The following is a 26482-nucleotide window of genomic DNA, read 5'->3' as shown; positions in this document are numbered from 1 at the left end:
TACATGCACCTCATCTGTAGTCAACAGAGAACAGGCAAGAGATCAGAATAAGCTATGAAAGAAAAGTCAGGTTCCACCCCTTGGCTTTCAGACTTGCCTTGGGCTGGCAGCAGTTTTCAAATAAAGGTCACTCTTCCACTAAAGATGGGCAGCTCTGCAGGACCCTCACCTTTTGAAGCCCCCCAGAAGACCTACCCATTTGGCAATATGGGCAAGGAGATTTCTTACCGTAGGATACTGCACACTCTACTCCTGTAAAGGATCTTTCAATAAGCACCTCCTACTCGAATGATCCTAATTTGAATATGTCATTGTATCCTTAATGAAACCATCTATGGATTTTAGAGAATTCTGGGGTAAAGAAGAAAGAATGTAGGAAAGAAACTCCTTATGAGCCGAGTAAGAAGACAGTCTTTACTTACTCAGATGGAAGAAGACAATAGTATAATTGGAGGCTGGACGAAATTGGAAAAGAACTAGAACAACTGCTAAAGAAAATGCTTTAGGAAGTCAGTTAATGATGAATAAAAGGATAGCAGAACAGCACGGAAGGCCTAATTGTGCCAAACTCAGTTGGCTAGCTCCTCTGAATTTTTCTAGCAGTGCTTAACAGAATATTAAGAGGGTTGTTAACACAAAGCAAAGCAAAATAAAGCAAAGCAAGAGAGGTAGGGTTTAACTAAACTGAAAATGATGGGAGATTGAGAAGTCCTGGCAGCCAAATAAGAGCTAAACAGCGCTAAGAAGAGTCACAAACAGGCCAACAGAGGCTGCCAAAGGGAGAGAAGTTATGCTGAGAAGATGCTGATGAGCAGTCTTTCACTTTTCGTCTATTTATATGAAGTGTCCATCAAACCAACTGTTCAGCATGCCTGATAGCAAAAGGTACAGTGATTGCTTTTTAAAAAATTTGTCCTGGACAATTTATGTGCCAGTTATTAGACTTCCTGTAATTTATACGCTATATTTTAATATGGTAGGGTTTAGGTAAAATCCTTGTTGTATTCAGAAATTTCTTTGGTGGCTTCCTTTGAAAACTTGATTTCACAACACAATTTATTTTCTAGAATTTAATTCTTTAAAATTTCCTCTAAGTTTTGCCTCAGTTCTTTTTACTCTGCTGCCAAGAGTTTGCATTTCTGACAAATTAAGACCAATTACCAGATTTTAGGCCTTGATGTAAAGCACAAGGGATCGGAAAAGGAGGGAAGGAATGTAAAATAACCGCATTAAAGAAACAATCAATTCCTTGATTGCAATATAAAAACAAGGAGAAACCACTGTGCTGGCTCATACAGTCCACGTGAAGGTTACCAGGGGAATCACACCTGCTCGTTTCCTGGTTCTCACAAATGTACCAGTGCTATGTTTTCTGTCGCTTTTCTTTTCTTTTTAGAAGTCTCAACTGAAAATCTCTGAATTTGTGATTTCCTTATTGTTTACCTCTTCAGTTCATTTCTTAATACACACATCACAGAATCCATTAAGTTGGTAATACATAAAAATGATTGATTTATTTTCACCAAAAGTGATGAGGGTAGTATGCAACAAAAATTTCTGCTACTTTCCCTGGAGCCTTTAAAAATAAGAAACTAGGAATTGATTTTGCCTGTAAGTATCTTTCATTTTTGTTTACTGTCTTTGCAGTTGGATTATAAGTGTCTTCAGGGCAGGCACTAGATATAGTTTTTCAAATAATTCCCTCAGAAATGAGATAATTCTAAAACTCATTACAAGAAGCAAATAACTCTTTTCAGCTATTATTACATATAAGATTAAAATAATTTTAAAATTATGAATTGATTTTTCTATTTAGTTTATTAAAATGAACTCAAGTCTTAGATTTTTGTGCCCCAGGTAAATAATCACAACTAAGAAATAAGATTGCAGAGAGGAAAGTGTTTTGGTTTTGCTCTAGAAATACAGGGGAAGTAGATATACCTCTCAACCTGCTTGATGTCAGAAATGCCAATATCCTGTTCTCCAAAATTGAAGAATGAACTCTAAGGAACAACAGAGGTTAAGAGCATGAAAAATTTATTGACAGAGATAACTCTCAAGAGACAGGAGAGGACCTCGAAGTAGGTTACCAATGAGCCTACTTTTCCAAAGAAGATTTATGGACCAAAATCACAGAGTTAAGTACAAAATCATGAAGTGGGCACAAAGTGGGTCAAAGTTATGACCAACCAATAAGATTGCAAGTATACTCACTTGGGCAATTTTGCTCTAATTAGGAATCAGGTCATGTAGCACGTGTACATGGAAAACACAAAGATTATTGTAGGGAGAGATGGGTCAGGAGGTCCTGGTCATACATCTGGGTGTCTGTCTAGACTTTATTGGACCAGGTGGTATCCACTGTAGTATAATCTTTAGTTTTTGCTTATTCTTGGGGGATGCATGTAGGCCTGGTCATTCCATCTTTATCTTGAGGTCTGCCTTCGACAGATGGCAACTCCGGCCACAGTTGTGATGTGTTCTCATGTTCTGCACTGACTTCCTTGAGGGTCTCTCCCTATCTGACTGCCTACAATATTTCTACCTCACTTATCTGTCCATAATACTAGGTAATATGAGGTTTTTGTCCTGGTTTGAAACACTTGAGGTCAGAACGAAAGAGGATTACCTATTGCTTTCCTAGTGTCTACTTTAGAAATGAGCCTTAGTATAAGTTTTGTTTTGCCTGTGTAACAGAACAGACAAAATAGATGAGGTATGAATAACATAAGACTATATTTAGGGGTTTACTAAGATTAATCCTTGATTGCAATATAATTATATCATTAACTAAGACCTTTAGTTCAAAATCTATAGTAATTATGAAAAGAAAATGAGATCTTAATAAAAAGATGAATTATAATAAAATAATTTACCTATTAAATATAAGTATGCAGGATTAATATAGATCTTATGATTGGGGCTACTGACCTTCCACTGTTCCTGGACTACTCCCCTCTACTTACCTGAGTCTAGGCAATGTCCACTGGCCAACACTCCCAGCCTTTATCCTAAGGTTGACTACTCAGAGGCAGAAATAAGCAAAACAAAGACCTCTGAGCTTGCTCTGGGTAATTCCAAAATCCTAAACCATGCATGCCAAATCCTCCTGCATGACTTATAGTAACATTTTCTCACCTGGAGCTCACTGAAGATTCCTACATATGATCTTTGTCTCACACATCCAATTATAACAGTAAATGATGGGGGGAAAAACACGCACGACAGCATAGTGGACATAACTCAGCACCCTGTCAATCACGTTGTCAGTCAGGCTTTGGAAAACCCATTGGGAGGTACCCTACACGAGCCAAAGTGTTTGAAATCCCCAAACTCAGTGTCTTCAGTGCTCACGTCTTTTTTCTTTTGCTAGCGGGAGCTTGCTGACTCTGAACAAGTGTTAGCTCCTAATTAAACTTTGCTGCTCTTTCCTTCCCATTGCATGTCTCATCCAATTCTTCGTTCACTGCACACAAAAACCTAAGAGTCCATCTCAGACCCCATCACCCATGGCAACAGTGTCAGCAAATATGTGTTAAATATTTATATAAAGGCACCACCTTAAGTATAAAAAGATGAGTATGGAAAGGTAAAGAAGACTACATTTTTATCCTTAAGGTGTTTAACGTGTATTATTCTTTCTGTGTGAGGACAATAATTAATTATTCTACTGCATTACCCTAGTCTCAGCTAGTTGTTAAGTCCAATTTCAATTTTAGATATGACTATTAAAGAAAAAGTAGTTCTATCACTTGTTAAAACTTTAAGAAAGAGTTTGTTTGGGATCATTGCAATAGGTGTCAAAACTATTGCAAGTTTCAACTCTTAATGCAGCAAAGACGTAAAAATGTACTGCCCATCACCAAACTGAAGGGGTTCAGTAGGTGGACAATTACTGAGAGAGGCTTCTGATTAAATTGACCTAATAGCAGAAGACAGTTCAGCATGCCCAAACATAGAGGACAGGGGATGAAGAGTCTGATCAGATATTAAAGATGATGGGAGTCCAGCAGAACTGAGCTAACAAGGCATCTGCTCAAGTGGACTAGGAGAGCTAAAAGAAGACTCAAGTTCAAGGACTGGTGGAGAAGTGGGCTCAGAGGTCCCTGTGTAATGTTTGGTAGAGAAGAGAATCTTTGTTCATCTGTTAGTGGGACTTTGCTAAATTATTAAAAATCAGAGTGTCTTGAACTCAACTCACAGAATTATGCGCTGTGAGGGTAGTGGTGTGCACTGTACCATGAAGCTCTCAGATGTTGTTATGGCCACTTACCTTACTGAGTGGTCTGAGTGCTTACTTTTCTGCTCAGAGCCCAATTCCTCATAGGGACAATGTCTATATTAATTGGTTTTGTGTATCACATAAAATGACATAATGAAACAGCTTGGAAACTCTGATTTGCTATGAAAATGAAAGGAAACTTCTATATTTACCTATTAAATAAACTCAAACCAATCACTGGTCAGAGGCCGTCTGGACTACAGACAATAGGAATCGTTACCCCATGACAACCCCTCTGTATGTTGTAGTAGCCTTTATGATTTTGTATTGTAATTATCTAGCTACACAGTTTTGTATTGTAATTATCTAGCCCACTTACCTTTTCTCAAGGCAAGGAATCAATGATACTCTTCTCTATATCCCCAGGTCCCATGGTATATTTTTGGATATCAATAGGTAATTACTAAAAAAGGTGGATAAATAGTTATTTTTTTAGTTCCAAGAATATGTACTGTTTTTCTAAAGCAATATCCTCCAGCTATCAAAGAAATTCTCTTTTCCTGGCTCTCCAGACACTTTTTATAAATAAAATCACATATTATAAAGAATGTATGTTCAAGAGGAAGGTGTGAAACAAAAATCACGCCATCAAAATTGTTTCAAAATTATCTTTGAAAGATGTTCCTTAAGTAGCCCTTTATTTCTCTTTTCTAATTTTTTTTTATCATGCCAATGGAAGGAAAAACTGCAAATGAAAGAGGATTTTCACCCTTTAGTTTCATGTGAGCAATCTAAATTAAATGTATACGTGACAAGTTCCACTGAAACATTTGGCTCTAATTCCCACTTCCAATGTCCTTCTTTCTCCAGAGCAGGGATCTTGCAACTTTTGATTTAGGTTCCACTGTACACTGACCTTTATTAAAGATAATACAAGGTGCGGGGGCTCAACAGATTAAAGTTCACGGGTCTTTACAGGTTCTTGGTTGCATAAAGGAACAATGATAATCAAAGCAAATTTCAAAAATATGTGAAAAGATAACCCCATGTTGGATGGCACTGCTCTCCTTGTTTAAAACTCTCATTTCTAAATGAAAAAATAAACTCAGAAAACATTAGTGGATTTCTATTTTGTCTCCCTTACCAGGCATCCCGTGTGACACTCAGCTTTTATTGCTTTGTAAATTGAGCACATGGAACAACATAAACACCGACCCTTAGCTCAGGCTGCTGAGCGTCTCGTGCCTCTTCGAATCTGGTTGGTTAACTGCATAGAAACTGAAGAAAGATGGAAGCAACAACCACATTTAAACTTAAAGTAGAGATAGTTAGAAATACTAGGTAGGCTGGTTTTTTTTCCTGTGCATTTAATAAAAATATGAATGGAGAATTCATGGAGAAAGGTTGGGAAAAATGTTTTCATTAAGACCCAAAGTTTTAAGAAGCCTGGCTCAGTTTATTTACACTATGATTTTTCCTTGAAACAATCCAACTTCATACAAAACATGACAGTACTTTGCTAATCTGCTTTCCTGACCATAATCACAGCTTTCAAGTAAGACACTTTTTTTAAAAAAAAATCTCCCTACTATTCTTGGACTTGAGAAAAATTCACTGGTAGATTTACTGAAGAAATTTGGCACTTTGGTAGACATTAAAATAAAACAAATATTTCCCAAGAACAAACAGTATGAGAACCCAGCAGTACCGACACATATTAAAAAACAATTATAAGCAGTCTGAAGCAAACTGGGCATTTATGAGCATCAAAACAGGAAGACAACTGTATAAAAATAATTTTGCCACCAATGAGGTTTCACAACGAAAATGCATTTCATTGTCACCAGTGTCAACCCACTAGAATTAACCAAAAACAAAATTTTTTCTGGGAATGCATCCGACAAGCAGAAGAAAGCTTTCTCATTTTATCTAAAATTAGATTTGTTTCTTTTGTTTTAACTGCCTGGGAATCATTTATCATTTCATTTCGGGACTCATTCTGATCATTGATAGCTTAGAAACACACATGGGGCCTTAATTCATAGACAACTAAACCAGCATCACTTATATTACTGACCTCTTACAAATATCTCTTGTGTGCAAGGAAAAACTTTTCTCTTCTTTTCTATGATTTCGTACCTTAAATCCTCTTCATGTTTCCTACATTATTTCATAAATTATATATGGCTTCTAAGTTGATTTTTAATTTACCTCCTCACTATTGAAGGTAAAGGTATTTGCTAAAGTCTCTGAAAATGATGGATAAAAAGAATTCAAAGAACATGGGCTATGACTGTGACCAGTCCAGAGTTGTTTTTAACCATCTGTGCCTTGCTTATGAATAATGGAAAAGAAAAAAGTAAGTCACTAATAAAAGAGAAACAAAGACAGAGAAATAAGTGAACAGTCTTAAGAGCTCCTCTTTCTTCCTCTTTCAGTGATTTTTTTCATGATTATTTTCCACAAACATACGAAACCTGCAAGAGATGTACACGGCACATACACAGAAAAACCCAAATCAGACTACTCACCACTGCTTACAGCACACAATACTGCATTGTACCCAGATAGCACCACACCCCTTTGCCTCTGAAATATATCCTGGATATGGAAATTTTGACTGATTAATATCCCCCTTCTAACTCTCTGAGCATTTTTGAATTCATAATATTTCCTTTGAGAACATGTTGGCAACTCCAAGATGTGAGTATGTGACAAATGACCCCAAATCGTCTCTTTCTATTAAAAGAAAAAAATATTTGTGGTTAATAAACATCATTTTCTATTCTTTCCTTTGTGATCTTTCCCGGCAGTACTGAATTTTGTGATAGTCTACCTAACAATTAAATTTTTTACATAGAACATTTGTATAAAATATAAAATGACAGCTTGATATCATTAATTTAACCAGTTTGTAAATTGAATGCATTATTAACTGCAATTAATATTGCAAAACCCCAACAGTTCAACTGACATATGGTTCCCATTGCTTATGGCTTTTTATCAAGTCAATAAAAAATCCTTCACAATTGCATTTATAGTAAGTGAAGCTCAATTTTATGTAGTTTATATGATCCTGGGTAAATTAAGGAAAAGTGACTTAAATTTCCTTTTGGAACATTTATACCCATTTATATATGTGGAGATTAATTCAGTGGTTCAGTTTTAAGCATACGTTTTCCTTCAATGCTCCCCATAGCTGATTGCTTTGGTCTGAGTTCTGCAGTGAAGCAGGTAATATGCACATATTTATACAAACCCAACTTAAAAATATAGAATATACGTCTATCCTAAATGTGCATTATATATTTATAAAATACAAATATATATACTTTGCATCCATGAACATATCATCTACTACATTTTTGTATACAATCTGAATATAAAGAGATTTGCTGAATGAAATTCACCCACATAATTATGGAAGCTGAGAAGTCCCAGGATGTGCAGGCAGCAGAGGGGAGACCAGAGACAAATGCCAGTATGTCTCCAATCCAAGACTGCATCCCTGAGAAGCAGGAGAGGTAGTAGTATGTGCTTCAGCCTAAGTTCAAAGGCAAAAGGAGACAATATACCGGCTCAAAGAGAGTCAGGCAGGGACAGAGCAACACCTCCTCTACTCTATCTTGTCCTGTTCAGGACTTGAAGAGATTAAATGAGGCTCACCTATATTGTGGAGGGAAACCTACTGTCTTCTACTTACTCAAATACTAACTTCAAGATCTCCAACTTCATGATCTCGTGCAGAAAGACACTCATGGACACACACAGAGAATGTTTAACCAGTATCTGAGTGGCCCAGTGATTTGACATAGGAAATTAATTTCCATACTCCTGATCATTCCAAAGATACACAGCGAGCTTACAAAGTAAGTGCAGAAAGAAATCACTGGACTTTAGGTTTCCTCACTAACAGAAGTTAACACTAAATTACCATTTTTTTTTTTTTTTTTTTTTTTTTTTTGGTCTTTCAGACAGAGTCTCACTATGCAGTTCAGGCTGGCCTTGAGGAGCTCACTTTATAATCCAGGTTGGTCTCAATCTCACAACTATTTTCCTGCCTCAGCCTCTCAAATGCTAGGATTACAGATATGCACTACAAAGCCAGACTTGAATTGCCCTATTACCAAAGTTGCAGGTAAATTAAAGTTTTTTAAAAAATAAATCCATGTATTGTGATATAATTTAAACAACAAATATTTTGAGATTGAAAGACCTGGGTCTTTGGGCCTTGGGATAACATTTCTTTTAACCCTAACCTTTATGTATTTTTTATCAGTCAAAGTCCTTTTTATCTCTAAATTGTCAATACTCAAATGTTAGTAGTGTTTTTCTAGTACTTATAAAAGCTTTGGTCAACCTTACTGTGCAAATTTATATTCAGATACCTCGCAATTAATCACAAAATCTTTAAAATAGAAATGACACTTAGGATGAATGTATTAGATGTGGCCTTTGCTTCTAAGGTCAAGGCATGAACTATGTGATGTAATCTGCATCAGTTTTTTCAAAACTCATTCAAGCCCTTCAGTTTGCCTTCTCGTCCTTCAGAGGAATGGAAGCTGAATACTTTTGACTTTCTTACGGCTAGAATTCCAAATGGGATTTAGGTTCTTAACTTCAGATGCACAAGTGGGAAATTTGAATTTAATTCAGACTGAGTTAGTTGAGACAAAAAGCAAGTCACCCATCTTTCCCATATAGATCTTGGCATAAAAAGTCCACAGTAACCTTACGAGCTACCAGATTTGGCACAGGAAACTTCTTAAAAACGACAATGGCAGTGACGATCTGGCAGTGACAGTTACAGAGGTGGCCTTGCACGAGGCCCTCACAGCCATCCCTTCCTCTCTTTGGCAGTCACATACTATGTAGTTCCTCCTAAAGTCTTCCTTACCAAAGGACACAGGCTTAGAGAGTCTTTGTCTGCCATAGAAAATCTGACACACCTAGAATGTCCACCTAGATGTCTACCCAGGTAATCTGAACACACATTGCAAAATGACACAAGGGAGGACTGCACCTATTGCCATAGAGGGAAAAACTAACTCAGAGAGGTTAGGAAATTGGCTCTGGATCACACTCTAAAGAATGGCCATGACAGAAATTCAAGTTTAGTCTGACTCAGGCTGATACTGCACCAGAGGGCACCAGTGCAATAATGGCTGTTGTTAATAAAGTGAAATATTCCCATGTGTGTTGGTCAGTAGCTGTTGTCACAAGTGCCCTGTGTGTCCTGAGGCTCCCCTGGTGCCCAGTTAACTTTCTTACCATTTGGAAACTAATAGGTAATACTGGTTACAGCTGGGCGTGGGTGTGGCAGTGTTCCTACCATTGTCCTTTCCTATTGTTCAATGTGTGCCATCTAATTTCTCAATAACTTTGTCTTTACCCTTGGGTACAGCTGTGTACTTTCAATCACAAAAGGTTGTGCCTTTGCTTTATAAATATGTTATTGAATTCAATAGAATTCTTGAATTTAAAACTAAAGTAACATGATTTGTATTTATCGTTAGAACAAGAATGCTGTTTCTGCCTAAGAAGGACAGAAGCAATGCTGGAACTCAATAAACCCCTTTCATTTGGTGGCACTCATCGCACAATGTCAGTTGATAACATTTTAGTTTTCGACAGATGGGTAGCAGTCCTATCATTCTGTGAAATGCTTAGCCAATTGAGAAAAATGAATCTGAGGAGATAAAAGGCATCTATCTTCAGCACTCATAACACACAAAGCACGGTCTCGAACACATGAGATTTTTATAGTTTTCACCTCCCTAATTTGTAACCAAAGTCACTCATCAGTAAGAAGCCAAGAGAAAATAAGCCAAAGGAGCATTAGAATACGCAGCACTGTGTCACTGAGTTACTTTACTTCGGGAAAAATGGGCATTATGACAATATTCTTCACATTAATATCTCTTGGCATCTGGATTTGACAGCTGCTTTTAGCAACAAAACACACAGAAGTTATCTTCCCATTATTGCTTATTACCATAAATTACTTCTGGATTCTCAAAATGCAAAATCCTCAGACTTTCTAGACCCTTAATCAATAATGAGTGAGTCATTATACAAATACCACTGGGATGATCAGCCTTTCTCCGAGAAATGGAAGATAGATTCTCTGATCTTTCCTGGCACCTAATTTTGCTACAAAATAAGTGTGTCATAATTTATTTAAAGCTCAAGGAAAGGAGAAAGCCCAAGAGTTCTTGATGTCTAGAACACTTACTTCATGGAAAAATTACAAATGGTTAGATGATAATTGGCAACTGGAATTTAAAAATGGTAACAACCCTAATAGTAGAATGGGTGAGAGTCAAAGTTGGAGAAGCCACAGATTCTCAAAACAAAATATAGATGTTCCTATCTGTAGACCTCTTGATTTTATTAGGAGTGTTTAAAAAAGTTAAAAGAAAAACATTTTTAAAAATTATTAAATAATTGTAAACCAATGCTCCAGATCCAGGTAAACATGTTAATATGAGACATATTTCACTCACTGTGCTCTAAAACCTACTAAAAATGATGTTTCTAAATGGGCTAAAGTCCACATAATTAAATAGAATATGAGTTAAGATGACAGGAAAACAAAGACGACAATAAAATTTGGAAGATGAGTATAATAGCTGAGTAACTGAATAACAAAAGCTGAAAAGAAGTACATTTGTATTTATCATTTGCTAAGTATTTACTGAGGACCTACTCTATTCCATCCCCACCTTGTCAGAGAAAAACAACAGAGAAGAAACTAGAAGAGGCAAAAACTGTGCCTCCAGGGAGCTTACACAGAAGAACTCGGTGAGAACTACAGGGAGCTGGAAACAAATTAGAGACACAGCGTAGCACCAAAAGCCAGAGTTGGGAAGATAAGGGTCAGTTAGGGAGCAATCGATCACTCCTTTGCTTCTCTCACCCAGCATGTGTGTGACTGCTCCTCCATCACAGGACAGCAATGTAATGTGCCCTCTACAGAAACTGAATGAAATGAGCAGATGGAACGGAAGGATGAGGTGCCCTACTGAACCCACAGGAGTTAAATATACTTGGGCACCCACATCTATGGACTGAACTGTGTTCTCCCTCCATGCCAAATTCATGTTGCTGCAACTCTATCTCTCATGGTTACAGTTTTCATAGTTGGGGCCTACGAAGTAATTATGTTTCAGTGTTTCAGGGAGATGGGGCCCCCTACTATGAGATTAGTGCCCTTATACAAACAGACAGCTGCAGGCTTGCTCATTCTCCATGCAGCCATCTACAGGCTAAGAAGAGTGCTCACACCAGGGCTTGACCATGCTAACATTTAGACCACAGTTCTTCCAGATTACAGAACTATGAGAAAATATGTCTGTTGTTTAAACTGCTCACTCTGGCTATTTCCAAGATTTAGTTTTAGGAGCTGTGGTGCTATTAATAAGGGTATGTATGTAATATGATGTCTTTAACTATTTCAGGAATATACTCATGAGGGGAATGCCTAGGTGGATTGGAATTTCTAGTTTCAGTTTTTTGAGGAATCTCCATATTGATTTCTATAATGATTATACTAGTATATATCCCCATCAGCAATGTAGAGGGTATCTTTTCCCCCAGCAGCCTCTCGAGAATTTGTTATTGATTTCTTGATAATGACCATTGTTTCTGAAGTAAGGGGGCATATGGGTTTCTGTAATTTGTATTTTACTAATTCCTAGAGATGCTGAGCATTATTTATTGGCCATTTGTACTTCTGAGAAATGTTTATTCATTTTAGTTGTCCATTTTTGATTAGGTCTTTTATTAGGAGTATCTAACTTTTTAATTTTTTATATTCTAGGTGTTAGTCCTCTGAGGAATAGCTGGAAAATTTTTTCACATTCTGTAGGTTACTTTTTTACTCCATTGGTTGTTTCCTTTACTGAACAGAAGCTTTCTAATTTTGATATAATCCAATTTGTTAATTCTTGATGTTATTTCTTGTGCAAATGGGTGTTGTGCAAACAATCCTTTCCTATATCTGTGAATACATTTTCAGACAAACCTACCAAAGTCTATTTAATGATTTTTTTTTTTTTGTCTTTTTCCTTTTTATCGGTACTGGGTATCAAACTCACGACTGCCTGCTTGCAAAGCAGACACTTATGCCGCTGAGCTAAATCCCCAGCCCCCTATTTAACGATTTTTGCAGCTGGGATACCATTTCTCCAAACTGTAATACTTTTGTATAGTTTACAGTAAAACATTATAGCCATAGAATGTTTACAGTGGCTTAAGTGGGTTGGCTTGGGCACTTGTATGATACTTTTAATACTGCATGTGATAATGCTGTATAAAAATTTGTTGGGTTCTAAGAGTTTATATGTGAATAAATGAATATATTGGCACCTAAAAATATTACTGAATTATAATATTATTTTTCCCACATCATCTACATTTACATGAAATTTTTTAGCTATTTTAACTCCCAGTTATTTGTTAATAATCTTGCACATTTAATAATTTCACCAATATTAGGGATTGTGTTGGCTTTTTGCACTCTGGGCTATGATATGAATTACCATTAAGGGACAATGCACTCTATAAATAATGGTGATTTAGAAGTTTTAAGCTGAAGCAAATCTGTGTACATATTTGAGTTACTAAACAGTCAATGAGATAAAATATCAAGTTTAAGTAGAAGAAATCAATTTTAAAGATTTATTTTAGCTTGTGGTTTCAGAAGGGTCAGTTCATGGATGCTTTGTGTCTGGCAACCCAGTACATGGTGGGAAGTGCATGTCACAGGAGCAGCTCATCTTATAGTGGCAGAAAAGCGAAGAGAGATAGGAAGAGTCGATGGGCTCTTTTATCCCCTTCAGGGCACACCTCAGATGACTAATTTCCTTCCATTAAGCCTCAAGCCCTAAATGTTCCAACACCTCCACTAGCATAACTAGCTAGCCACCGTTAGCACCACATGGTCCTTGGATGATTCTCAAAACATTTGCATCTTGATTTGTTTTTAAGTTTATGCATTTACTTATTTGCTTATTTTTTAATTTTATTTTAAGGATAAAAATAAAAGATAAACAATGAAACTGAGTTTCAAAACAGGTTGATAGGAAATGGTCTTTTAAAGTTGATTATGAATTTCAGATGTCACACTGAATAGGGTGGTGGCAATTTCAGCTACTACTGTATTGAACAGATGAGGGCTGGAAGTGTTGGTAATCAAGTGTAATTCCAGCACTCTGGGAGGCAGAGACAGGAGGATTGTAGGTTTGAGCCCAAGATAGGCAGCTTAACAAGTTAGTAACACCCTGTCTCAAGATAATCGATAAAGAGTTCTTAGGATGAAGCTCAGTGCAAAAGCCCTGCGTAACTGCAAAATATACGAACAAGCAATCATTGCTTTCAGGAAAAGATTCTAACATGGAAACATTAGCAAAAAGCTGGAAAAAACAGCTTTGACAGAATGGAGTATATTCCAACCCAAAATGTGTACACACTTTAGCAGTTTGCTATACTAATAAATGTCTGAAAGCCATTTTGAGCACCCCTTGTAATTGTAGAGACCAAAGGTGACTTGTACTAACCCGATGATATCTCAATAAATTTAGTAATAAAAATATTTATACTTGTTTTTCTTTTTCTGATGTGTACATATTTTGGGAGACTCTATGTACCCCTATCTAATCCTCAATGTTTTATCAGGAATAGGAGAAAGTATTGCATCTTTTAAAGAAGAATAATGCCAAAAGAATGCCACTTAAAATAAAGATCTAGCAGTATAAATACAAAATTCAGAGGAAAAGACAAAAAATAGTTCAAGAACCTTTAATGAGGCATAATAATTTTAAAAAGATTACAAAACTAATTCAGGGGCCGCAATTTCTCATTAGTGAACACAGAATGAACAAGAGTTAGACGTTATCAACAAAATAAGAAGAAAACTGAAAACCTGAAGAGCATGAGTTTCTAGGTTGCAAAACATCACTAAATGTCTATTATGATGAATAAAAAACAGCCCATCCATTACACTCTTTGAGTAATGGAATTAAGAAACAGAATATACATTCTAAGAACTTCTGGAGATGAAAATTCTCACATATAAAGAGAATGATTTCAGATTCTCAACATCAACATTTGGAACCAAAAGTAATATGATAGTATCATTCAGTTTTATGAAAAAAAAATTCCTAACCAAATATTGTACGCCTAGCTAACTATCCTTTACTATGAAGATAATGGTATATGTGTATATGGAAAGGCAAAGCGTTTAAAAATTTATGTGCTATGCATCACCTCTCTGCAAATCATTTTAGGACTCCATAAAAATTAGTGTATCATGTAGAATATGATCAGAAAGTCGGAAATATTCTGTGTGATACAGAAAAATAGACTCAAGTATTAGACAACACGTTAGGTATCAATGTTCCAGTGTCAAATCGTCTAATGTGAAGCCCGAAGTCACTATGGGATAACAGCACAAAAAGTTGGGGAGAAAATCTGAATGTAAACGACAGTGAAATAGAGACAATGCAGATAAATACGGAGCCATGAGAACAGTTGGACTCTGACGACAAATTAAAGCCTGAAAAGAACCTGCATCTGTAGTTTGGCTCCTACCAGCTCAGTGTATTCGGTAATAGGCAGAAGCTGGTGTACACAGGCCGTGACCCAGAACCGAGAGAAGCTGAAGGAAGGGTCCTAGAGGAACTAGAGCATGTGCAGTGCCAGGTGCGCTCCATGCTGTGTAGGTGAGTCAGCATCTAACGCAGGATGAAGGGGCTGCACAGGATGAAGGGGCTGCACCGTGTCTGGTACCCTGCACCAGCTCTCCAAGTACAAGGATTGTTGCTTCGTTTCCATTCTCCAAACCCTGAGCAAAACATCTACCACAGCCGGTGCTAACCCGGAATCCTGTAAGAACGGGCACTGTGGGGAGTGGAACTACAGTTATTTAAGTGAGCGCAGTACAGAGACATTCTGCAGACAAAGACTGGGGATTCAGGGAACAGAAATTACAGGTAAAGAATGCAGCAAAAGTTACACTGAGCTTGAATAGCAAAGGGAAGACCAATAAAGGAAGGGGACAACAGAAACAAAATGTCAAAAAAGAAATCAGTGCACATCAAAGTAAGGAAACAGAAGTCTCCAAAAACTTACAGATTTTAAAAAATATGAACGAATAGATTTCAGTCTTGAGATGATTTCAGTTTTTGTTAAGGCGTAATTAAAATTAAAGTAAAAAATGTATAGTTATACAAGAAAGAAAAAGCAATCACTATGCACAAAACTGCTGATAATCACCGGATTTATCTCTATACTGAACAGTGATTCAACAAGAATGAAGAAGAATTACCGAAAGGAAGAAAGGAAGAAAGAAAGAAAGAAAGAAAGAAAGAAAGAAAGACAAACCTAAAGCATTTGTGGTAGTAGGGCGTCACAAACAAGGAAGTTTGTTTTAACTAAAAGAATTTTCTTTTTAGGAAACTTAAAATATACAAATGCTAAAAAGAGAAGTCATCAGAAGTTTGGGGAGGAGGAGAAATGAATAAGTGAACACGGGAGTTTTTTAAGGCAATGAAAATATTTCATATAAAAATACAATGCTGACCTCAGCTTCAGAGCCATATCACATAAAGTATAAATCTTAATATAAACTAGATTTTGGTTAATAATTGTCAATATTTCTCTACTAATCATAACAATTATTTTACACTAATGCAAGATATTAGTGATAGAAGCTATGTGTACAGTGGGAACAGTTTAAGAACTCTCTACACTGTATGTACAGTATTTCTGTAAATCTAAAACTGATCGTGAAAAGGACACTCAGTAGCTGTCTAGAGAACTAATAGTATGGTTTTTATACTACATTGTTTTTGTTGCAGTAATGTTGCATAACAATCTCTAGATGGTTCACTAGTAACAACTTTTTTTCTTATGCAAGTGTTCAGGAGTCAGCTGCAGTCAGTCTTGATTGAGTTTACTGAGTTCATCTGGTTCCATCAGCAGGTCATCACCTGGGTCTCATCTGCTCTCATCTGAGTTTACCTCACATAGCTTTCCCACAATGTCCCAGAGCTGGAATCACACAGTAAGAAGCCTCTGCAGAGTAACTTCTTTCATTTAGCAACATACATATAAGGTTGTTCTAAGCACTTCATGGCTTAATACTCCATTCATTTTCAACAATGTGCAACATTGCATCATCTGGATAATGTTTAGACGGTGTAACCATTTGTTCCTCTATTCACCATCTGAGTGATGCTCTGATCGCCCCTGGGTTTGATAATCAGTGAACAAAGCCACTATACACATTTTTTTGTGTGGATTGTTTTGTAAGTCTATGGTTTCAAGCCCGTTGGTTATGTTTGCTGTATCATGTGATAAGGTTATGTTTACTATTGTAAGAGATTTCCAGAGTAGCTGTACTGTTTTGTGTTCTATCAGAAATGAATGGAAAAATCCTATTGCTCTGTATCTTTACCAGCATCTGATACAGTCACATTTGGGATTTAAACCATTGCAATATCTTTGTAGTAGTATCTAGTTGCTATGCTAGCAATAACATCAGAGATGATTTATTTGCATTTGCTTACCTGTATGCCTCCGTTTTTCCACAGTCATTTTAAGGAGGATTCATTTGATTAAAGCTTGAGAGGTAAGACAGTGACGAGAAGATGAATTTTAATTTGTGGAGTCAAGAAAGGTAAGAAAGCTGGAACTAAATTACCTCTCTTGAAAATTATTTCTAAGCCAGTCCTGGTCCCCAAAAAAAGCTGTGAGATCAAAGGTCAAACCCAGAATACGCCTCAGTGACTCAAGAGTCCTCTCCCCTTATGTATTTCTCAGAGAGTAATACTGGTGGAGGGAACAGCTTTGATTATTAAACAGTGATCCCACAGAGGCTGTTTGACAACAAACATTTACCTTTCCCTTTCATTATTGTTTAAGATTCTGACAACGCTTGACACTTCTTGTCAAAAATTCACTCATCTATCATGCACCAGTAAATCTGTGTGATGTCCTACATTTGAACTCATCTTCTACAACACACAGAAGCTGTTGACAAATGTCTTTTTTTCCTGTGGCCTTCATGATATGATGACTCATTCCCTGGTGGGTGGTAGGTAACTCTGCCCCCGGTCACTAAGTGAATGATTTGGAAGGCATTTGCGGCTGAACATATTGGAGCTAAATGATGCAGTGGGAAAGATGGGGTCATGCAAAGAGCACAGCACTGCAGAATGTCAAATGGTGCATGGCAGGCATCAGAAATGTGGTGCAGAGGGGAAGTCTCTGAATACATTTCAGGTACTACAGCAATTAGAGCAAGCAGAAATCCACGCAGGTTCCCCTTGGATACTGGAATACAGTGTCAGTGTTCTCAGAAATACAGATGGTGTTTCAATACACATAATAGCCTTACCTCTCACCATCTGGACCCAAAAGAGTCTTTTCTGCTTGGATTCCTTAATTGGTGACTATGTTTTACTGCATTAGCAACAATTAGAAGTGACATTTTGTACTCTCTTTAAAATAATAGCCTAACAGACTTTTTTTCCCCTCTCCAGTCTTGTCATTTACAGCACTCTCTAGGCTGAGGTGATGAGGACCCTTGATTCTAAGCATTTCCGCTCTGCCCATCATTTATCATGAGTGATGGGGAGTTGGTGCAACACCCATTTTCCAAGGAAAGGTGACATGCTCATGAACGATGCTGTCTGTCAACAAACAGAGGAAGAAACGTCTGACGTGAGCTCTTATGTTAGCTGTGCTGCATGGTTGGAGAGGGAAGCATCATTTATTGAGCTACTCTGAAGGCAGTGCTAAGCAATCACTCAAAATACCATCCTATCAGTGTCAGGATAAAGCTTGGATATATTGATTGTGTTTTGTGCTCAGCTTTCCATTCTGAGAAAGAAGACAGTCTCCTTATGCACACCCTTTTTTCAAGATATGTTTCTATTACCTGGAAGATGGAAAGATTGCTTACAAACATTTATTTTCTACAACTGGGTTTTCTGGGGGAAAATTACTAGTGAATTATTTAAACAGCACCAGAAAATAAAAGTGTTGTGGTTGAATCGTGCCCCTCCCCACCCAAAAAATGTTGTAGTTCTAACCTCTCATGCCTGTACCTATGAAATGGAGCTAATTTTCATATAGAATCTTGAGTAATCAAGATAAATTGTATCTATTTAGAGTGCACCTTAGTCCAGTGACTTATGTCCATGTGTGTACACAAAGATGCAGAAACACAGAGGGAGCAAATTCTGTGACAACAGAGGCCAGAGCTGGAGTGACTCAGAAGCTAGTTAAGAGATGCAAATGATTCCCTGCAATCCACAGAAGCTAGGAATAAAGAAAGGTAAAGATTCTCTCTCAGAGATCCTAGAAGGAACCAGTCTAACCAATAGCATGATATGTATGTTCAGCCTCCACAACTATGAGAGAATCTATATCTGGGATTTTTGATAATTTCCTATGAGAACTTTAGAAGACTAATTCAAAAAGAGAGCCCCATGAGTATGGAGATTAGCCTGGGTCTGTAAAACGACTATGCCTCAAAGAGAAGAGAAAATCAAGAGCAGAAACTCTGATACCTCTGTTGCTTATTTCTCTCTGTGTGAAGTCACAGTTTGCATAATTTTTCTAAGGCTTATTCTCCTCTACAAAGACAGAAGGAAATTCATTTGAGCTATCATAGAGCTCAATATAAAATATCTTTTATTCTTGCAATCAGTGTCACTATTATCAGCATTGCCACTTCTTGAAGTCATGAAGAGGGGAGCTGGCATCAAGAGCAATGTTCAGAGAGATTTGACCAAGTTGTGGTCTTTGTGAAACAGAGACCAGACCCTTAACCCAGCTAAGCCATGGAAAACACAATGACCCCAGATCAGCTAGAGCATGCATCTCTATTAGGGAACAAAATATTTCTCAGGTAGAGTAGCTGTCAACCATCCAATCTTGTCAAGGTAAGATGTCATGACTGGGCCATATCCATCTCCTGTCAGCCACTTGGCAGACATGATCATTACCACTTCCAGGGATCTCGGGTCATACCACCATTTCTATAAAACTGCTCCATAAATAGAAATCTATTTTTACAGTCTTTGTAACACATACTCTCATGTAATGATCATCCCATACTATTATAGTAGGTAAAGGTTTGAGTATGAGATTCCATCTAAAGGCAGTAATGATTCCTTTCAAATATTCACTTTGTTACGCATCACTTGTAAGGAGAATTTAGATTGTCTCCAAGATTTAACTATTAAAAATCATGCAGCTATAAACATACTTACTCATATATCACTCTGGTGTGATATTTTTAATTTTCCCAAGAAGATATCAAGAAGGGTAATAGCTGCATCAAATGGAACCTGTAATCTTAGTTTTTTGAGGAATCTCCACACTAATTTCCACAGTGGTTGCACCAGTCTACACTCTCACCAACAGTGGAGAAGGGTTCCTTTCTCTTCCACAGCCCTGCCAGCATTTGCTATTGGTTGATTTCTTGATGACAGACATTCTTTTTGGAATGAGATCGAATCTCAGTGTTTTTAATTTGCATCTCTAGAGTGATCAGTAATATGGAGCATTTTTCATGTATTTATTTGCCATTTGTATTTCTTGATCTGAGACATGTGCATCTATCTCAGATACTCATTTTTGGATTGAGTCTTTGAGTTTGTGGGGTCTGATTTTTTTAAAATTCTTTATGTGTTCTAAATAAGATATTGTCTTTTTATACAATGTAGTACTACTCACCACAAAGATGAATAAACTTCAGACATTTATAGATAAATGGATGCAACTGGAGACCATACTTGCAAGTGAAATAAATCAGACTCACATGTGTAAATATCTTTGTATTATCTCCCTAGGGTGAGAAACTGAAAGGATAATTAAGTACCAAAATGTACAATAGATATCAGGAAGAAATTGTTCAAAAGGAAAGAGTAACTAGGGTGGGGAAAGGGAAAGGAAGAAAGGAAGAAGGAGAAAAATTCAAGAGAGTTATGCTATTAGTGTCTCTTAGCTCACTGAAAGGGAGAATTTGTGCTAATATTGTTTGGAGAAATTTTTATGCCTGTATCTTATACTCTGAGTAACTACCTTTAAGAAAACAATTCACAATGTATTATCTATTGGTATTCTCCTATTATTTTAGTTTGAAATTTTATCTTATTTTTTCTATAAAATAAAAAATTCTTTAAAAAGACACTCTGAAGTCATGCCTGCATGTTGCTACAGTCTCTATGAACCCCTCCCTACAATATCTGCTTTCTTTTTCTTGTGATGATTGATTGTGTCATTGTGTCAGACTAAAGGTCTCCCAGTATCTATGCTGTGTATCAAACTCTTTCATAGTTCATGAGCAAAGGATTGTAGCCAATCTAAGTCACCTGAAATTTTAAAATGTTGCTTTATCATTGCCTTGTGCCTGGTTCCTGAAAACCAGTGCTATGTAGAGACATTTTAAGCATCTTACTGATGCATTCACAAGTGAAAATCTTCAAGACTTTTAATATGGAAAGCAATGTACAAAAATATGTATATTAATTAGAGAACGTTGCAAAGCTCATCACAAATTATTCCAGTTTCTATTTTGTTTTTCTCCTTTTAAATCATCCTTTTTGTTTCCACAAACACATTGAAAGAAGTAAAGGCAGTGTCTTTTCTTGATCTTGGCTCTTTGGACTGGAAACACAATTTCCCTCAATACCAGCCTGTGAATTGCTCTGCTCTTAGCTTACTTACTGAATAACCTGAAATTAGATTTTCTTAGATGATCTGTGTTAGGTTTCTGCAGATAAACATCATGGCCCAAGACCAAAGTGCAGCTATTTAATTCAGGAGAATTACAAGTCTAAGAAGATTGGGAAAAACAAAGCTAATCTAATCCACAGTGAGTAGGGTTGGAAGGTTATGGCATACAATAGTCATTTGCACATAGGGAAAATGGAGATGAGGAGAAACATTGGATGTCCACCAGTACTGCACACAAATGGCAAACTATTACAGGTGAATCATTCATAGCCAGTGAAGTTCTGTGAAGAGCTTGTAGATCGGGGTGCTATTCCTATTGTTAGTCCTATGTGTTGTATTAAGCACCACTTCTGTATCTCATCGTGGTGCCTAATATGTTATTGGAAGGGCAGCACCTTATTAAGAAGAACCTAGCTTAGTTAATAAATGATACTTTCAATTACATAAAAGGGTTTTTCAATTCACCTGAAGTTACCTTCTTGAACCTTTGCAGGTGCAAACGATAAGATTGTGCAAGAAGTATTCATTATTGACACAGATGACTTATTTTTAGTAAAATAGCTCTCAGAATTCTTTGCAGCACCTACACACAGAGAGAAATCTACATTTTAAAAAATAGAACGAAGCTGTCATTTTGAACATGCAATTGCATAATAAACTCTATTAGAACTTATTTCAGGAAGCAGAGCTGTATACTAAGAACTTTCCCTTGGTGTTTTTATATTAAATCATTCTAATAAAGTAATTCTCCTCAAGGATACCTTTGGCTAATACTTACAATATTAGATATTTCTAGGTATTTACTTAACATAATTGTGCAATGATTATGGGAAATTTTATGTTTAGAGCATTTTTCATAGAAGGAAGAGATTGAAACTCTTAGAAATATTTTGGATGTGGTGCCTAATACACTGATTTTAAAATATATAATCATGCAGGAAAAAATGCAAACACTAATGACACATAAGAGCAGAAAGCAAAATCAACTGAGTTTGTTTAAAATCACTTTGACTTTTCATCCTTTAAAATTTCTTAGCCTACTTGACTATTTTTACAATGTGTGCAAGTAAATGTAAATTAAGAGCCCATGAGGCAATACATTCAAATGTATTATTTTGCATTCTTATGATAATCTATACCCTGCCAAAAAAACTTATCTTCAAAGATGATGACACTTAGAAAATATTAGATCCTCTGAATGGCCGTTGAACAACCAGTACCAAAACATATTTCAAAAACACATTTAGAATTGATCTCTTCTTTTCTACTGCTTAGAAACATTTTACCAGACTACATTCTAGGAAGTTGTTGCCATCCTTCTCTGAAATGAAAATCTAGCTCATAAAAAAGAACCTAACTTACCTTTGTGTTTCCTGTATTTTCTCAAAAACATACATGGAGTTTTATTATAGATACGTGGTACAGTCCCTCTGGACATCTCCAGACACACTGATTCTTACACATTCAAGAAGCAGTCAGTCTCCTGAAGTTAATCCTCAATGATTGGTTCCTTAAGATTTCATTTCCATTTCTTTTGAGATGTCTAATGGTAATAAATGCAAGAGCTTTGCAGTTAAGAAGAATGATTCCTACTTAATTCTCAGTCATTGTATTAGTAGGATTCAGTCAAAGCTGCTATAATAAAATCTCAACATATACTAATTCAAATAAACAGACACCCATTTCTCAGTATTATAAGAGTCCAATGGGGTGGGTACGCTCTGTCTCAATGTTGTGCAGGGACCACACTTGCTGAAACAGCTCTACCATCCCCAGAAAGTAGCTTCTGAATTGTTCAATCAATGGTGCTTTACACCATGAGGATCAACATGAGCCCAACCATGATTGTCCAGTGCAAATGGGAAAAGATGGCATTCAGAGCCTGCAAATTTGTTTCAAAGAATAATGTAGAATTTGTGTACATTGTTTGTACTCACTTCTCATGAATCAAAATTTATTCATGTGATAATTGCTTAGGAGGCTGGTCAGTACCCTCACGGGACAGCTATGTGCCCCTGAATAAAGGACAGACTGGAAACAACTACCAATTTATACCCTTACAGAGAGCTAGAGTAGGGAGCATCTCCACCATAGCCTAATTGAGCATATTTTTTTAAGGGAAGAAGAAAAGGACTAACACATAAGAAAGCAAACCAGCAGTCTTGGTACTGTTTTCCTTCTGTCTCCCTTCTGCACATCCTAAACCAAGCAGAAGTATTTCCAGTAACAGATAGTGCACCAAGCGCTATAAAATCATCTGGCTGGAGAAAACGATAGAAAATCCTTGTCCAGCAGTCAGTCATCTATTCATCTTGTGGGGCTCAGGGAGCTTGCTCTTACCTGCTGAGCACTGGGAGTTCTCTTATCCTAACTCAAGGAATTAAAGGAGGCTCAGTCCTAACTAAAGAGCCTACAAATACAAGCAAGAAGCACAAAACCTCAGATATTTCCAACCTCTCAGTGTGATACACAAGTAAAATGCTGCAGGAAGTTAACAGGATACAAAATATCTGAATATTTTTAGAAATGCAAGATTCTGTCCTGCAGAAAGACCGGATGCTACTTGGGGAGAGAATGAATATCAGAATGGATTCAGTCCTGCTTGCCATAGATAGTCCTACCAAAAATAGTGCAAATGCATAGCAAGAATATTCTTAGGCCATCCAATTAGCCGGCCTTATTTACTCAACTTTTCACATTTAATTTCCAACAACACTGATTAGCCCTTGTTATCTGTGTTTCTAGATCTCCAAATGCATCATTGTTCCTGCACACAATGGTAGTGAGCAACTAAATTAAACAACTGCACATACATCTCTTTCACTAATTTCCAGGCTTCTCATCAGCCTTCAGCTCTGGTTCTTGGCTTGGCCACTGCTGACTTTTGTCTGAAATGCTGCTGAGCGTCTCTATAACACCAAGGGGAAAAGGCATCTCCTTTGTCAGACTACTCACCACCTACCCATCTTTCTGCTGGCTTTCTGTCCAAGGAAATTGTGCTCTCTCAATTTGCCTTCTGCATCGACAAAATTGGGGGAAGTAGATTTGAGAGCTGAGTTCTAATAGCGATTAACATTCAATAAATATTCAACATGCACTTCCTGTTAGTATGATGCTCTTTCATGGAGTATGAAGGGTAAGTTTAAGTACCAGTTTGAGGTGTTTAAATGGCATATAATCTAATGGGAAGACAAAAGAACTACACAAAACATCCACAAGGCAAAATAAATGATTGCCTGGTAATCATTAAAACAATAGAAGTCAATTGTCTATAATTTAAATCAACTCCATCTCACATCTGTGATTAACTCAGAAGTGTATTTGGGGACTTGAATGATTCAATAATGCTCTAAATCTCTTTCTTTTGATGCATGAATATGTACAGCTTTGTAATAGAATTACATTTTCTGTGAGATACAGTTTTCCATGGTCTTCTTATTATGTTCAAATACAATATTGTTTGCTTTACCTCTTTACTGATACTAAGAACTATAAACAGTATAACATGAAATGGTAAAATACAAAACAGTGTGCTAAAACTGATGACTTTTCTTTCAACTCATTAACTTACATAATACAGGAAACAGTGAGACACCTGCTTGATTTCCATGAAGTTTAGTGCTCAAGGAACTTGATTTTGGACATAATCAAGAAATTAACTACGATTGAATATAATAGTAAGTTTCTTTAGGGAGTTTACTCACATTGTCAGAAAAAACATAGTTTCTGACAGTAACTCAGTATTATCACTTAAAACACTACATGAATGTCACGTGGTAAAAACAAATTGTGTCTTATCTTTGTTTATACCCCAGCATCCCGCATAGCCCCTGGTACATCGCAAGTGTTCAGAAAGTGTTTCTAAGCCTAACAGGACTTGGGTACTTACGATAAGTAAAACGTGCCCACTCACTCATGCTACTTAGGTTCTGATTCCATGAACCCTGGAGTGTATTAGATTATATAGTGAAGGATGCACTAAACAACGAAACTATCTAGAAGAGTGTCATGGACTGAGGAATGTGGGTAGCCACCAGGAGGTAGAAAAGGCAGAAGAAAAAGTTCACCTTTAGAGTCTCCAGAAAGACACTCAGCCTGTTGGCACTGATTGTGGCTGCTGAATCCTACCTTGGACTTATGATCTCCAAAGCATCAGATAATAAATTTGTGTTGTTTTAAATGACTGGGCCTATGACAATTTGTCAAGTAGCAGTAGGAAGCAAATATAGCAGTAGAGTGCTAAAGGCGAATCTTTTGAAATTAAATTACCCAGATTTGACCTCTGGATCAGCTACTAGACTTGGGAGTTACCTAACTCTTCATGTTTAGTTTTCTCATGTATAAAAGAGGAAAATAATAGTCAGCTTATAGAACTTTTATGAAGCTTAAATAAAACACTGAAAACAATAACCCATACATACGAACTGTTGTTGAAAATGCTTGTCAGTTTTATAACTGTTTTATAAGCATTATTTGATGATTTAATAAGATTAGCTTTTTACTGTGTACTTTACTCTGTATTTAACCTCAATACACAAAGAATTTGAAAACTTTCATAAACATAAACGAGGAAGCAATCAAAGATGAAAACTATGATCTAATAAAATGAGTTATATGCATCAGAAATAAAGAAAAAAATCCTTATAATGAATGATCTCTTCCAGTCCTTGTGGCTACGGATGTGCATCATAAAGAGATGTGCACATTAATCATCATCATATAAAGCTTGAACAATACATTACGATAGATAGGAAGAGGGATGACTCAGCCACACAGATCACAGGAGAGGAAGTAAAAATGATTGGAGTGAGCCTTAGGATTTAAAGAATGGAAAAGAAGAGTGTGTATAATTAAGAAATGGATATAAGAAATCAGCTCTTACTATAAAGTGTCCTGTCCTTGACATCAAACCAACAATCTTACTGTGGCAATGTGGCCACAATGGAGTGAAACTACTTTTTCTCTCTAATCTACTCATCACATGTCTTCCCAGAAGACGCTCAGCCATTCGTTCAGGCTGCGTTAGTCAGTTCAGGTTGCCATAACAAAACATCGTGTGTTGAATGGCTTCAGTGAAAGAAATTTATTGTCTTACAGTTCTGGAGGTTAGAATTTCTTTTCAGATAGTTCAGGGTCTGAAGGGAACTCACTCCTGGCTTGTAGGTATTCTGCTCCTCACCTTGTGCCAGTATGACCTTTTCTTAATACGAGAATGCAGGGAGAGAGGGGGAAGGAACACAAAAGGGAAGGAGAGAGAAAAGGAGGAGAAGGAAAAGGGAGAGACAGACAGACAGCGACAGAACTACCTTCTTCTAAGGCCACCGATCCTATCAGAATAGGACCTCACTCTCATTTAACCATTTTTTTTCTCTTTTAAAAACCCTAACTCTATGTACAGTCATAGTGGAGGTTGAGGCTTCAACATGAGAAATCGGGGGCCACAATTCAGTGCATCGCACAAAGTGATTCTCACCCAAATTGCCTCCCACTCTTCCCAGCTGTGCATAA

The 26482-nt window shown here is 36.9% G+C and overlaps 1 long non-coding RNA gene across 2 annotated transcripts; it reads left to right on the top strand.

The window, feature by feature from the left end:
• The first annotated feature begins 146 nt into the window (after positions 1 to 146).
• LOC106028964 (uncharacterized) lies at positions 147 to 20424 on the top strand. Of its 2 annotated transcripts, XR_002792768.2 has the most exons (4): positions 147 to 885; positions 8197 to 8252; positions 16819 to 16904; positions 17770 to 20424. It is a non-coding gene; the product is annotated as an uncharacterized LOC106028964 (long non-coding RNA). The 2 variants fall into 2 exon arrangements; XR_001202588.3 differs by lacking the exon at positions 8197 to 8252.
• Positions 20425 to 26482: the final 6058 nt, after the last annotated feature.

This window comes from Cavia porcellus, unplaced genomic scaffold (genome assembly GCF_034190915.1).
Source record: "Cavia porcellus strain 051 isolate PalLab524CR breed Dunkin Hartley unplaced genomic scaffold, mCavPor4.1 scaffold_8, whole genome shotgun sequence".
Lineage (NCBI taxonomy): Eukaryota > Metazoa > Chordata > Mammalia > Rodentia > Caviidae > Cavia > Cavia porcellus.
This window is presented reverse-complemented; position numbering and strand designations above follow the sequence as displayed.